Source organism: Falco biarmicus, chromosome 5 (genome assembly GCF_023638135.1).
Source record: "Falco biarmicus isolate bFalBia1 chromosome 5, bFalBia1.pri, whole genome shotgun sequence".
Classification (NCBI taxonomy): domain Eukaryota; kingdom Metazoa; phylum Chordata; class Aves; order Falconiformes; family Falconidae; genus Falco; species Falco biarmicus.
In genome coordinates this window covers 56989744-57006308 of record NC_079292.1, presented here as the reverse complement: position 1 = coordinate 57006308, position 16565 = coordinate 56989744, and the positions used below count along the sequence as shown (strand labels likewise).

Here is a 16565-nt window from a genome sequence, read left to right as displayed (position 1 = left end):
ACTTTGTTCTAAAAAAAAGTATCTTTGTACTGCATTTCCATAGCTGCTATTGAAAATGTATGTTTTAAGAAGGGCTGTCTTTTATCCAGTTGACAGTTTTACTTCTGTTGATAGCAACTTCTAATACTTTGTATTTTATCACATCATTTGTGTTAAAGCACTTAAGGATTAAATTAAATGAGCTGCATGGCACTATTGTGTAATAGGCTATAAAAGGAAGGGCTGGACACATCTGAAATGGGAGAAGGCATGTGCAACGACACCCACAGCATCCCAAGTACCCAAGGAAGGGAATGTAGCCCATTTGAACATAGCCCTTCCTAGGAAATTCATACCCGATATGCCTTCTGAGGTGTGGAAACTTTGGCACGTGTCAGTGAAAAATACATGAGGCTGTGTGGGGAGAGGTCTTACATCTCTTGGCTCTGTCCAAATGGTAGGCCAGGTCTTCGTGTGAAACGAGTGGGTATTGTCCCAGTAAAGTCAATCAATTCATGCCTGTTTTCATAAGGTGAAATTCTCTTTGACTTCCCCTTGAAGCTGATTTTTTAAAGCAGAAATCAGAAATTGATAGCGGGCTTCTCTGCTCGCATACTGGGTGACAACAAATAAAGCTAGCATCCAAGCATGTAATATTTGAGATGTTTTTCTCCCTTTGCAGAACAGGCTTAAAAACTACTGCAGAACACCAGTTTTATAAAGAGGTTGGGTTTATCAGAGCGCTGCTGAAAGCAGTTGAACAGGGAACTAAGGTTTTTTTCTAAACTAGAATAAAAGTAACTTGCTTAAAGGAGGATGATGAGAAGAAATACAGTTGAAACAATACTGAATAACATCCAAGCATGTCAGGACAAGGTCTCTTCCAACCCAAACCATTCCATGATTCTATACTGCCAACACCTGTTATTAGCAGAGGATATTTCTGGACTACAGTCATGACAAAAGGCATAAATTCTTAGAGCAGGTTAAAGTGATTCTGCCCTGGTAAGAGATTGACAGCCACCCAGGGTAGACAGGGAAGTAACTGTGATTGACATATGACTGGAAGCAGTAACTGTGAGTGACATAATTGTGTATGATCTTACAGGATTGCAATGTGGGTGTGTTAACAGACACAGACATGTAGAAGTGGAAAGCAGTTGCTTGATGATGCACAGGATGAAAGTTTGAACACAAAGCTCTTCAGGAAGCACGCTGAAATCCATACTTCTCTTGCTTTTGTTTATCTTTCTTCAAGACAATTATAACAACAATAAGAAAAGTAGGCAAAAAAAGAACAGCCCACATTGATGTTTGCTCCTTTTTCTCACAACAAAGAAAGAGCATATCTGAGAAGTCCAAACCCTTTTACGCTGCTCAGAGCTGGCACAACTTGAAAGTCTTGGTAGTTTAGTTCATGTAAGCATCCAAAGGTTTGGCTGATGTTTGTTTTGCCCCCTCCTCTTAGACTTGAAAAACTAGACCAGAATTGCTGGGGAGGTGGAATCCTTTCAGCATTTCTGTGGGTTTTTTCACATTGAAAAGAAAATAGAGAACTCTGAAATGAAAAATGACTGGAAAAATAGACAGACCATTATTGGATCTCTAACGCTATTTTTTTAGGTTCAATTCCAAATTAAGACAATGGCTTGCTGTTTGGTTTTGTTTCTAAATGAGGATCGGGCTCCACTTGATAGACATATTATTCCAATAGCCATGCCTGATTGTGTCAGGATCAACCGGAAGAAAAAAAGCCGAAGGAGATGCAACTTCTATGAAAGGCTAAAGAAAGTAAATTAACAATGTTTGGGATCTAAATATCATTACATTTTAAGGTCTGTCTTAGTGCAGAGCAGTTCTAGTTAAACCAGTCAAAAGAACTGAGGTAATAATGAAGTGATGGATAGTAGACTTTTTTAATTGATATTTTGCCCACTGTCTACATTTTCATTTGCTGCGTGATTGTAGTTGCTTAACTCTCTAGATCTTAAATCCAAACTTCTAACTCTTCCCTCTGACCCGAAGAATTATAAGAAGCCAATTAAAGAATTCTTACAGCTTTTTAAGTATTCAGAAGCTGTAAAGCCAACTACAAAGGTAAACAATGAAGATCAATAGCAATGCTATCGCCTATGTTCAGAAGGACACCTTCCTGCAGTTTCAGTTCTCCTTTCCAAGACCTTGTCAAGGAGTGAAATGGTTGTCAGAGCTATGGATTACACTGCTGCCCATTAAGCAGCATTGCCTTCAACTAGACTGATGCATTTGGCAGCAACTGAACTGTTTGAATTCAATACTGTAGTTTGTTTTGCTTAAACTTGTGTCTATTGAAAGTCTTATTTTGGAGCGGCCCATCAGTGTTTGCATTTCTCTCTTGTTCCAAAACTTGCATTATTTCTGTTCTCCTGCCTGAAGCCTTCTTATTTGTCTGCTATGGTTTATCTCATCCTCTTCAGGCTTGATAAAACAAATTCCAGGCTCATGTTTCTGCACATATCTGTGTTCCCTCTGAATCTAGGTGGCACACACATGTCTGTTCTGAGGTGTGCACTACCACTAAAATAACTATAAGCCTGCAAATGCTATTTCAGCATATGTGGCACAGTAACCTCCTCTTCTGGTCTAGTATTCCGGTTCAGCATGGAGGCCATTTTCAGAGTTACTAAGGAGATATATTAGAATTTACACAAAAAACAAAGCTGAATGAGAGTGCTAGATTCACATAAGAAAAAATTGAGCGCTGGCCCTGATCAACAGAGGGGTTCCCAAGCCATTTACTTCTGAAGGTTCCAGCAGGAAAGCAAAGGCATGTTCAAGACAGTAAGGGAAAGGGTTGATCTGCTTAAAAATTCAGCATCTGTATGGGTGATGCCGAATTTCATGCACACAGGTCCAGCACTGTGTGGATGAAATGTATTCCTTCAAAACTCAGTGGTTAAGCTGGAAGATTTGTTTTGAGTGTGGGGTTTTTTCTGTTTGGCATTTTGGTGGTTTTTTCTCTCCCATCTTTTCTTCTGAGACCTGCATTGTCTGGGATGAAGTGGGGGATCTTATGCTAAGTCAGTGAGCATCTCCAAGATACTTAAAAATGTATATTTCATGGCTTGGTGTTGGTAGTTCAGGCAACATAATTACTTTGTCACTCATGCTCTGCATTGCTTGTATATCACTTTTCCCATAAAATACGTTTCAGGTTTCTTTTCACGCGTTAAGCATCAAGAAAAATTTAAATCTGGTTACAGAAGTAAGAACAGCTAATTAGGGACCCTACTTGGTGCATATATTTAAAGATACAATGTAGTGTAAACAATTTGTCCAAAATGTCCTCTGTGTTATTTCTTGTTGTAAAAATCTCTTCTCTTGAAACCTTTCCCACTATGATTTCTTTTTCTTCTTTAATCTTCCACCTCTTCCTTTGTTCATCATTTTTCATCTAATTGTAGCCTGGAATATCATTCTCCAGTGACCCACGTTACATTACAGAACTGTATACCTACTATCATAAAGGGTCATTTGCCTCCAGATTCACAAGTCCTCCTTTAAAACTGATTTGGTTTCCGCCTCTACTGCTAGGCCCTGCGGTCTTAATCAGATATTCCAAATCACTTAGTTGGATCTGTGTTTGACTGACCCACCCAATTCAGGTCCAGTGCTCACCTATCCCCCTACCGTTGTGCCGCAATGGAGGAATTCTCCATGCTACTTTATAGCAACCAAGACTATGTAGGTAGGTGTCTCACAAGAAATCAATCCAGCTTACCGCAAAACTGCCACATTTCTACTTTTCACAATTTCAGAAGTGTCGCGATCATCCTCCTTTCAGACCCTAAGTGTCTTTATCTTCTCAGTGTTCTTTGCCGTTCTGTGACGGGTTCTAAAAGACATCTTACCATTGCCTTGTGTAGATCTATGAAAACATCAGCTCACTGTTGCACAGAGGTGAAAAAGGCAAAGAGAATGTTAAGGGTTACTGAGAAAAGACTGGAATAAGATGGAAAGCATTGTTCTACTACTGTATAAATTCCTGGTGTGTTTTCAATCTTGACTACTGCACAGAACTAGGAAGATTAGAGAGAAGGAGAGCGAGTGTGATTTAAGGTATAGAGTGTTTTATATGGGAGGAAGTACGAATGGTTTCATTAACTTGGGGGAAAAAAAGCAGCAGATATTATGCAGATCTATAAAAGATGTGGAGTAGAGAAGTGAATAGGAAATGACTACTTGTTATTTCTCACAACACAAGAACTAAAGGGCACCCAGTGAATTTATAAGCTATAATAAATTAGCTTTAATACAAACTGAAAGCAACACCTTTCCCCAGAGCATATAATTGTGAAACTCAGCACCACAGGGTTTTGAGGAGGCCAAAAGCAGAAAGGGGTTCAAAACAGACCAAAAAAAATTCAGAGAATAGATGTATTTGTGGCTGTTGAACGTGATGCTGTACATACACCCTTTATGTCAGTTCCTTCAAGCTATTACATGACTTGAAGCTAGAAGATTATTTCAGGAAAATATCACCCAGAATTTATGCTGCTCCTTGTAATCCTTCCCAAAATAGTACTTATGTTCTCCTGCTGCATACTAAAATATGCATACAAAGCATACTAAACTAGGGGAACCTTTGGTCTGTGTTTGTACAATTATTCTTATATTCTGTGAATGATATCATCTTGACAGTGAAGTCAGACACCTGTTCCTATATTGAAGTGTAGTGAATGCTTTATCTCATGGAGATTTGGACTTAATTTTTCTTGACACTACTTGATCTCACCAGACCAGACATGGTGGTCTTGAGCAAGGCAGGAGCTGCTGGTCTCAGGAAAAGTCTTGTCTGTGTGGAAGTTTAAAAAAAAAGATGGTTAGATTTCTGAAAAAATAAAAATGAAATTGAAAGTAACATTGAGTGATCAGGGAGATGTCTTTCTGACTGGACTTTATTAATGATGGTTTCCTGTTGCGGTTATTTACATACACTTATTGAGCACAGCAGAGTTATTTTTCTTGCTCTGGCTCTGTCTTATAAAACTCCAAACTACAGAACTGTCACTCATGCTTGCCAGGGATGAAATGTCAATGTGAGGTAATTTAACCACAGGCAAGGTAGCTTAAATAAGAGTTATGGTTTGTCTTTAATAGGCAGGTTTAGGACACACATTGTTTTGTAGTAACTTTCAATTTTTCTTTTACATCTTTCCTTTTCCACTGTAGTAGTAATTGCTCATGTGCTCTTTAGGGGTCATATGACTGTGCAGATCCCCGGAGGGAAAGGGAAAGCTATGCAAAAAAAAGTCAGTGTATTTGAGGCAGGACTCAGCAAACTAAATGGGAGCCTGTTTTTCTAAAGGTTCATTTATGCCAGCAGGGAGATCCTCATGCAGTATGAAGCAGCGCTGTGCTGATCTCAACAGATCTACTTTGTTTGGTGGGGCTTAAAAATCTGGTCCCATGTGTGCAAGATTCTCTCCTTATGCTGATGCGATTTATTGCCACTGCGTCTGGGGAAGGTTTTGCTTCTGTCTCCTTCTCCCCTCTCTTAATGTCCTAGCAACACTACAAATGCACTGTTTATCCCCTTGCTTTTTTTGAAGGTTATCCATGCTCACATGGCAAGCTGTGTTTGCGGCTGGGCCACTGCTTGTGTGAGCTTTGATACCGTGGGCTTGGCGGCAGTGACAGCACAGCAGCACTGGCTTTGCCACAGCCTTACTGCCTGCATCAAGGCCCCAACATTCATCTGGGTTGTCTAGCTCAGCCCACGCTGCCATCTCACTGCTGGGAGAGCTACCAAGCCTGGGTTTACCTCCACATACCAAGAGTGTGCTTTTCTTCCCACAACACAGCATATTGAGGAGGCAGGAGTTACTCTGAGTTGTGTTTCCCCGCCAGCAGTGGCTCAGCATGCTGTACTGAACTGGTTTGCTGCTTACATATGGCAGTAAAACAAACCTGTTCCCATGCTGCTGCTCCTGCTCAGTTTATTGTTTTAAGAGACATGGTCCATTTAACTAGCACTCCTGTGTTGTAGGTTAGCTGTGGGTCAACTTTACATCTTCAACTGTAAATGTAGGTCAGCTGGCTGCCATGAGCTATGTTCCTTATTCTTAAAAGCACAGGTCCCCGCATGCAGTTTCACAGTACATCGCACATGCTCATCTTGTAAAAAAATTTATTTTGCTAGAGTGGTTCAGCTGCTCTTGTGATAGTAGCAGTCCTATCAGGACGGTAGCAAAATTTTTTCAGTCTAGGCATTGTAGGGACATAATGAGAGCATTTTCTGCTGTTTCACTTGAGGATTTTCCTTCCACTTTTTTGGTAAGGATAAACTGATCTCAGCCCTACCAATGGAATTAATTATTATAGGGTGTAACAGTGGGTGCCTATAAATAAAATGAGTCCTTCAGCTTTTCTGCTGTGCTGTCTCTTCTGCATCCTAGATTTTTTCATTCCTGCATCCTAGAGAGCCCATCAGAGGTTTAAAGTCTAGATGTGAAAGGGACTCTTACAAGCTCAGAAGGAGCCAGCTGGGTTCAGTTACCCTGCTGAAGGACCTGCTCCTTCCTTTATCACACACATTTGCTACATTGCTAAAAAAAGGCAGCAAACTGTTTTACATATCCATGCTTGCAGACTCTATTTTTAGATATGACACCTAATATGTTCTGAATTTTTTAGCCCAGCTTCCTAAGAAATTGAGGCTTATGCAATCCTTATGCAAAAGGAAAAGCCCCAAAAGGTTTCCCAAAGAAGACAGCAAAAAACAGCCAATAGGTATATGAATTTTTTCATATTTCATAAACAGAAAAAATTGTTATAAGTTTCAGATGGAGAAGGTGGGCAGTGTGGAGCTCCCTTTCTCAATGGCTGCTTGCATCATCCAGATGCTTGTGGGACAATGACAGGGTAGAGACAGGGGCTATACATGTTTCCATAATGCTTAGGTAGATGTCCTTGTAGGAAGTCATGACAGTCTCCATCTTGGAGCAGAAGAGGGACATGACAGGAGTAAACCATGACCTTGTATCTTTCACCAAAGCTGAGGTTGTAATAGGAGAATCAACAAATGGAGCAGTCACACCACTGCCACAAGCAGCCCCAGCCTCCCTGCCCAGGGCTTCTCCAGCCTCACACCACGGCTGTCCATCCCACCTCTCCCTGACAGCCAGGAGACATCCCTCCTGAGCCCCCCATATCACCAGTTCCATGGTGGTTTGGGCCACCACTAGTGGTCTACCTGCCATGACACAGCCACTACAGTGCTTGGAGTAGCAAGGACCTAGCCCTTGGCCAACTGGGGAGAACAGGTGCGGAACTCCCTTTGCCCAGGGCTGTGGGGTCCTTCCAGCTCCCTGTGAGACCACGATGGAATATAGGTAGGAATGGAATCCATCCTGCAGTGCATTGAATCTCTCTGGCTTAGTGGCCAAGGAGGGAGCGGACAGCAGTGTGCCACGGTTTGGTCACATGCCCTTATGGTGTCTGGAGAAGCAAGAAAAGTTAACTCCTCCTTGTCCTGTCTCAACTCCCCTCTGCCATGCTGCCACCACCACAGGTAGTCTCTTCTGTCCCTGCCCTCTCCTCTCAGCCCTTGCTCATCTCAGCCTCCTCACCTACATACTGGCCTGGCACAACCATTTTGATACCTGTTCTGGGTTGCTGTGTCAATGACTCCTCTGTTCCGTGGCCACTGCCAACATTCTGTCTGCTGTGATGACATAGCCATGACATCACCAGGGCTGGTTCCCAGAGTTAGTGCTGTATCACCATGACATGGCTATTATCTTCCACCATCGAAGCAAAAAGAAACAATTAAGTAAATGAATAATAATAGTAATAATAGGTTGTAATTCTGGGAAAGGCAATAAATTAGCTGTAGCAGCCATTTAAAGAATCAATAAAGAATGTAGCAGCTCAGGCACAGGTTAAAAGAGAGTTAAAAGCAGTAGGTCCTAGCTACTGCCCAGTTTTAAAAATTTGTGCAAGACTGGCTGTTGAGATTTCTGGGTTTGAAGGCTAAATTTCAAAAGAAAAATCTTGTCAAGTTGACTGACAGTAATACTTTACACCTTTGGAAATAAAGACATGATCAATGCCAAACCTTGTATCAAGGAGTGGCTGACAGTGCTGAGGGCATTTGACCATGAGCTGCAAGACTTGCATCTTTCTTTCCCTGAAACAAACAAAATATTTTGTGAAGGATAGTCCTGTGCTACACATTTCATTTGGGAACAGGAATAAAATATGTGGATTAGCTTCCATGTACTTGGCTCACTGCAGGCTATTCCATCTCCTTTAGCTGACAGGACCAGAGGCAACGCGCACAAACTGAAACACAGCAGGCTCCATCTGAAAATCAGAAAACACTTTTTTTTACTGTAACAGTGACCAAGCACTGGCACAGGTTGCCTAGAAAGGTTGTGGAGTCTCACATCTTGGAGGTATTCAAAAGCTATCTGGACAACAGCTCTAGGTGTGCCTGCTTGAGCAAATGTTTGGACCAGATGGTCTCCAGGGATCCCTTCCAATCTCAAACATCTTGTGATTCTGTGATAGGTGGCCATATAATGTTAAAGCTGATGTTTAGTTTGCCAGAACTGTATTTTAATAGTTTGTTGCTGACAGTATTTCACGCATGCTCAATATTTCCCATGCTTGGGAAATACTGTCAGGATGCAATTAGAATAGGCTGCTCTAGGCATGGTCTGCAACCACATCTGAAGTGTGCTCAGAATTCCTTACAAGGACAGCTTCTGGATTTGGCTCCAGCTGGAGCTCAGGAGCATTCTAACATGCAAGCAAGTTAGGCTACTGGGGAGCATGGTTCAGGATGCAAAATAGGGAATGAAACTGTATGGTAGTGTTCAAACATCTAAAAACCTCTTTATGTTGCCTTTACAGTAGTACTCTCATCAGTAAGAATTAGACCCCTAACATCAGGAAGAGTACCACCTAATGTCATTACTGTTAAAAACTTAGTGTTTCCCTGCTGCTGTCATATTGTGAGAAATCACAGTAGTTCCCTATTTTTATAACAGAAGTGCAAAATATCATATATCATTGTGCAGTACTACGCCTGAATAAGTTACCTTTTTAGGGGAGTTAATACTTACAGTGATTTTTAATTAGCAAGTCGAAACAGTAAAGTGCTTTTAGTATTACCAAGCATGAAAAAGCAGGAAAAGGAAAGCCCTGCTTTCTTAAATTCCTGTGGCTATGCCTGGAAATCAGAATGGGCTGAAGCAGATTTTTTCTCAAACCTTTTAAAAAAATAGATGTGCAAACTTTGCGTGTGCAGACTGAACAACCATAGAGATGAACCCTTTACAAAATTCCCTTTTGTAATCAGATTGCATGTCTTCCTTCAGCACTGTAGATCAAGTACAAGCCCTTGCACAGCACGTGTGGGCATCGCTAGTAAGATTTACTCTTTATCCATGCCAAGTTTTATCATCCACTGAGAAGGCAGCCTGCTGAGCAGAGGGAAGAGTTGGGTTGTGGTGGATGCTGCTGATACTAATAAATTTGGTGAGAATATGGTGGAATATTGCCATAATATAACAATGGTTTTTAAACAAAAAAAAAAAAAATATATATAATTTCCAAACCTTTTTCAAAAGCAGGTGGCACAATTAATAGGAAATTATTTGTATTCAGTAAGGTGGCAAACCAATTGCAGTAGGTCTTCACAGAGCCCACTGAAATAATCACAGACAGGTAAGAATAAGAGAGATGGGGCTACCCTTCATTTCCTCATAAGAGGTCATAAAATATTTGGGGACATATTCCTCCCCTCCTGAGTGCACAAAGAATTAGTTGCCTTGGCTGGAGAAATTGTCACAGTGATACAGTGTGGAGTTATAACTAGTTAACAACTTATTTAAAAAGTGCTTCTCTGAGGACAGATAAAATCTTTCAGGTTTGAATTTTCTTCCTTATTTTCTTCATTTTTTTTTCCTTCTGCTCTGCAATTCAGTTGCTGAAAATCTCAATTCAGATTCAGATCCAGCCATAGTCTGTATTTTCTACTGTAAACTCTGCGGAATGAGTAGCTGCTTGATAATTTCATAGGGTTTGGTATGTTGGTTTTTTTCAGTTTGCCATTTTCGATGTAGGTCATGCCAGTGCTCTTCCCCATTTTTGGTATTAAGGGAAGAGCACTGGCATTTTTGCCTTACCTTGAAGACTATTAGTTCTTCAATGCTTTGAAATCTTTCCACACTCTCTCATTATGCACATACCTTGAGTAATATGGATGGTATATTTATGTATAAAACAGCTTCCAAATTGAACATTTTAACTACCTAGGTGAAATATTTCTTACACTTGCCAGATGTAAGACATGATAACTAGATACTAATTAACTAGTTTAAAAATAGGGTTTTGTGCAGAAACTAGCAGCCAGGAGTACAATGCAGCATTAAGGGGGTAAAGAGTTTTGCCCTGGAATACCCACACAGTTTTATAGATATACGTTATTATGCATTTATTCTCAACTAATAAATGTAGTCCTGCAAATTACACAGCATTTTAAATTCTAAGGGTCTTCATTTCTGCTGACTCATAGCCAGGCGGCAGACCAATTTAGTCAACTAGTCTAATCCCCTGTCTATGTTGCTGAGTCAAATGGTGATATTTTTATTCATATTAGGTAGCACCTGATAGATTTAAACAGGATTACATATTTAAACATGATGTAAAACAGTATTAAATGTGAATGAGTACATGGCACAGTTCAAAACAGGTGTCTCACTGGGACCTCAGAGTGCAGCTTTACAATATGAAATAAAATGAACTTTACCCCAAACACCACAATGTCCCAGTAAAAACTATCCTGAAGTATTCCGAGCTGCACATCATTCTTCGTAGACAGAGCACAGAGGACCCAGAGAAAGCTTTAATGCTCTGTAGAGTTTCATCTATAATGTAATTTTTAAATGGCAGTTTGTACATTTGTTGCAATGGATGTTTGGTTCCTGTCAGTGAAAGCCAGGCAATAAACTACTATGGTCCCTTGTATTTGGGAATATGGCAGGTACTCGGCAAGATATGCTTAAGTCCAAAAAGATGACAGATAAAATCACCACCTTCGTTTCAGTTGTTCTTGTCCCACAACTCTGCATCCTCATTTGGAGTATCTGACTGCTAACACCATCAGTTTGCTACTTGTTATTTTGAAGGTGGGGGAATAGAATGATGATTACAAATAAACATTAGATATCCATCAACTCTTCCCCTCTACATACATCACTGTTACCTATATAAAATAAGCCTCTGGTGAATTCATGTTTTCAAATAACTTTTCTTTCTTGGGCCGCTGCTGCTTGCCTGGGTGCTGGAGAAAGCTGGTTTTGATGTGACATGGATGCTGCCTTGGAAAAATGTTCTACTGAGAATTTTTTTTTTTTTTAATTATTGGGGGGGAGGGGGGGGGATACTTTTTACACAGGTGTTAAATTTCCTGGAGTTAATCGGGCAGAAAAATGCCTCTGAGGCATCATTTGGTCCATTAACTGCACTGCCAACTGCCAATAGCTGGAGTTGAATACTAACAGATTTTATAACTCTTTATGATAACTGACAAAGCCAGACAGATTCACAGTTCAGCATAGCCCTCCTGTTCTTACCTGCTGCCTTCTGTCTTTATATCCCCAGTGTACGAAACACACTTCCTTTGTTAACAGGGGAGACAGGAATAGAAGAAGCTGGGTTGTTTTGCTCATTTATGTGAAAATTATACAGATGAGTTAGTACGCAGCAAACCAGGATCAGCATCCCCTCCCCCACTTCTAGTTACTACTTCAGAAGGAAAGTTATTGCAGCATTGTGTCAGATATGTGCCCCATAACACATGGAGCAAAGCAGGAGACTAGGGAGCAGCTGAAAAACTAATTTTTAAGATTGCCATTTCCTGAGAGAAATCTTTATTCCTAAGACAAATGTGAAAAAAATATAGAAGGAAAATGAAGATGTTGCTGTTATTTAGTGTAGGTGTGTTATTTTGCTGGCTACTTCAAATTGTGCTGTATGAAAGCTTTTAATAGTTTTTTTTCCATGTAGACAGTGTCCTGAATCAGTGTCTTTACTAGAGAAGACTGCAAACCCTCATAGACTTCATTGCAGAATCAAGGTCAGCAGAAAGAGCATTCCCTAAATCATAGATAGCAATGTAGAACGTTCTCTAAATTGACACAGGTTGTATGTATGTGCACCCACTCTGGATTCTTACCTCCATGTTTCTCTTAGACTATTAGGACCATGCCTTGTTAGTTCTCAGCTGGGAGTCCCCACGTAGAACTTTGTTGAAATGGGTCATGACGAATTAGTATGTAGAATACTTCTCTGTGTTTCCATTACAACACCAACCATAGAAGATGCTGACTTTGCAACCAACTATGGATGAGACACAAATCCCAAAATCCTTATTATTTGCCATGGTTAATTATCCCAAATTACACTTAAAAGGATATATGGTATTTTTCCCATTTCTCCCACGGTGGGTGTTCCAAATGATCATGAAGGGAACATATGGCTAACTATTTAATAGCCTGTTTATCTGTCTGCTATGTGGCATCCCTGCAGCAGTCTTATTTCTTTGTTTGAAGTTTTCTATATACATGCATTTAAAAGGCACTTGGGAATATGAGGATAAAAAGCAGCAAATAAATATGTTTGGAAAGGATATGTTGTACTAAATCAGCAAAGGATAAAAAGCTCCAAAAAGGAGAAGGGAAGAAAATTGGCTCCACCTTAGAAAACTAATGCAAGAGCTGCTGAGTGAAAAAGAACACTTATCCAGCTGGGATTTATTAAGTGGAAAGCTTTTTTTAAAAAAAGGCTGTGGAAGACCAGAAATCAAAGATCGCTGTATATTTACTGGCTTTTTTGAAGCATCTGTTTTCTAATATCAGAGTATCTCACAATGACTAATCAACTGATGTTCAGAATATCCTTATGAGTTTGAGATGTGTTAGCCTCATTTTACCATCGAAGGAATAAAGAGATTATTTGTCCAAGACTAAATAGGAAATCTGTGACAGAAATAATAATGTAGGCCTGTATTGTCCAGCGCAGTGACTCAACCATAACACCATGCAACCTTCTATCAGGGTAAGAAGGCAGTAAGGGAGGGCTGTTGGTATAATTCACGACCAAAGGAGAGAAGCTGATGAGAGACCCCTCAGAAAAGATGGAGAGGGCTATATTGTTCTGGTTATGGTGGAGGAAATCTACCTTTGTTCTTGGGATTTGGTTAAAGGCATATAGAATGCTATAAATACATTTTCAGCTAACCCTTGCTGGGCACCTCTGATGACAGGTCAGTCTAAAAAAAGCCTGAAACCTTAACTTGTAATGAAATCTGAGACTGTGTTTTGAGCTTTGTCCACATGTGGTTATTTTATGAAAACTTAGAAGACTTGTATGCCAGCAAAGATGCTAAAATCTGTATTGCAGGAAGTTAAAGCCTTTTAGATTGATAAAACACAGATACAGCTGACATAAAAAAGGAAAAAAATGTCCTCTTTATTGCTCCAAAGGGAATTTAAACTGGACTGGAATTTCTAATATTTAAAAACAAAGACTGAAAAAAATCATGTTATTTAAATAAAATTTTCACACTTTGTGTTTTCCTTCAGCTTTTAAACATAGGTAGCTAAGACTGTACAACTAAAAGCGTTACCTCTGTTAAAACTTCTTCTCATTGCGATTACTGGGTGAGCTGACCACATTTTTTACCTACCTCCTAAGGGGACAGTTGTCATGCACTATTATCTGAACATATTTCATTATTTATGTTACTGCCAGTGAGAATGTCTTTTTAACCACATTCAGTTTGGTTCAGTGAGATTTTTATGCTAGGGCTTGCACATCCCGGTTGTAAATCCTGTAGAACACTGAAAAAAGCTGATGCAACTTTTATTAGCTATATTAACTTATTTGTAATAACGGATTCTCAGGCTTTCATCCAAATTTTCAAGATACATCTACCAATTGCATCATCGGCTTCTGAGAAATCTAAGAGCTTGGAAAAGTGAGACTACCATCATTAGGCTTACTTTTTCTGCGCAGAAGACTGCAACTTAACTGTACAACCTTTAGGGCTCCACTGATCAAAAAGGTTTAAATTCACTGCCTTCTAGGACTTCTCAGTAAATAGAATAAAATTGCCCTTATCCAGCACGTTTTCCACAGAGACGGTTGATCAAAGGAAGTTACAGGTAACTGAATTCAACAGTGTGTGTATTTGGTATTCATTTTATTTGCACTATGGTTTTTCACATAGTCTTGGCAAGGTAAAATGTTCTCAGAGTGGATGCAAATGAAGTGCAATTTACATATGCTTTAAACTGTCTTGTCATTGCCAGAGTTGTGTAAAAGGGTGTGATTTTGTACTACAACTAAATGCATCCAATGATTGGCACTGAAGAGGACAATCTCACAACTTCTTTTCTTTTCTCCTCTTCCCCAGCATGGATTCCTGCCCACTTTTCCCTAGAGCTTCAACCATGAGATTAAGGAAGCTAGACTGGAAAAAAAAATTAATCTTTCTAAAATTTATTAGGCTCTCCACTGGGGTTACATGACTATAACTTCCTGCACAAGTGCATAGCTGGAGCTAAGAGGAAGGAATAGGATGATTCCCTTTTGAAATTTGAATATATTTGCATTATTGCACATAGTCATGGCAATTGTAATGAGAAAAAAATACCTCCCTTTGCTGTGTTGTGAAGAGCTTACACAGTTGTACCTTTCAGCGTCAATTTGCTTTGAAAAGAAAAGGTTATGGGATTACAAGTGAGAGATACGTATTCTTTAAGGCATTGTGGAGCACACACTGGAGGCAACTTGATTCTTCAGTTTCTTAGTTTTGTTATGATTATTATATTTCCCCAGTTAACTGTGAACAGAATTCAGTAGGGGGGAAAAATATCTAATTGTATCAAAGATTCCAGCGATTCCCATGCAAGTCTGTTTGAAACTAACATTGCAATATGGAACTACTGAAATGCAAAAAAAACCCCAAACAAAACCACAACCCCCCAAAAAACCCAAAACATAAGCTGTTCGGAATTTCTTTTGTATCAGGATGATTTAATCTCCCATATAAAATTAATTTCTAAAGTGTCTTCTGTTAGGAGCTATACTATGTTCCAAACATTTGAGAGAGAGTTCAGCTAACACTATTTGTCTGAAAATGTTTACATTTTCTGGAAGAGGGAAAAGTCTACAGTTCCTGTCTAGTGAGAAGGAGGAAGCAAGCCTGGGAGGTAGAATGCAGAAAATCTGCAGATTATAGTGGTTTTCTCTGTCTTGGTTAAAAAAACCCAACCAAACACAAGTCACATATAGCATTTTGCATGTTAGCTGATTTTTTTATCAGCCAACAAATAAATTGTGCTGAAACATTAGACTTTACTCCCATGGTGATTAGATATTACAGTACATATGGTATGGAAATTTAAGTGGTGTTTGAAGACCTCATAATGCCTAAACACAGCATGCCTGCCAACTGTTGACCATACGCTATAGCTGAACCAAACGTGGAGTTGCATCCTGCTATCCTGCACCTGGATTGGCCATGCAAATATATCTTAGATGTTATTGTAGAGGAAGGCCTAGCAAGGACTTCATATACTTTCTCTCCACAATAGCTGCAGCAAGTAGATCATACATCCCCACCGTTAAAAACAGACGTAATCTTCTGTCTGTCTGAAATGAGTTTGTCACATCACACAAGATTTGTTGTCACCCTGTCCAAAAATTGTAGTGCTTCTGTTTTTCTCTTGGTGAAACTAGACAACATTATGTCCTTTATGTTATACTGACTGCATCTAAAATGCAAAAATATTTAGGACTGATGGGTCAGGGTGAAAGGTGCAGCAACAGACTAAATGCTGTACATGCTGACTTTGGTTGGTTTGTACAGTATGTCAACTTGAATAGTCATGTCCTGTAACATTTTATTCAATAGCTGGCATTTAAGTCTTAGAAAAACAAGCCAAAAAATCTGAGTAGTTTTTTTCTGATATTAAACACTGGCTTCTTTAGAGAAGTTTCTTACTGCAAGTTCAGCTCAAATTACGTTTACAGCATTTTAGAAGACCATCTGAACAAAATTAACTCCTACCAATTTTAATTATTCAGAAGTTTCCCCTCCTTTCATTTTATAGTTTAAATGTTACGTAGAATAATTTACTCATGAATAAATAGCCTTGATGCTTTTTAGACCTCTGTGATATCTGATATGTAAAAGCTGTACCAAAATAACTGAAAAAATGCTATCAGTGAGCAATTTCTCTTTGTTTTGTGGCACAGAGCCATACTGATTTAGTTAACATTCGTGTAAAGTCATCTTATTCCCATGTTATTTCACAGTGAATATCATCTGACATTTTATTCTGAAAGTAGTGATCCACTTGGAAAGTGGAGGACTTTTTTGAATCCTGCCTAAAACCCAGTGTTAATGTCTCCTTTTAGCTATATATCCTATATAGTTTGTGTGAATACCAGTAGTCTCTAAATTATGCAAGATACCTGTAGCTGGGATGAAGCATAAAGCAAGCTGTGTTACAAATCAACCAGTGTAA

At 39.5% G+C, this 16565-nt stretch overlaps 1 protein-coding gene across 3 annotated transcripts in view; it reads left to right on the top strand.

Annotated features, from left to right (window-relative positions):
• GRAP2 (GRB2 related adaptor protein 2) overlaps positions 1-16565 on the top strand; it is a 119137-nt gene that overhangs the window by 48092 nt on the left and 54480 nt on the right. The window lies entirely within an intron of this gene.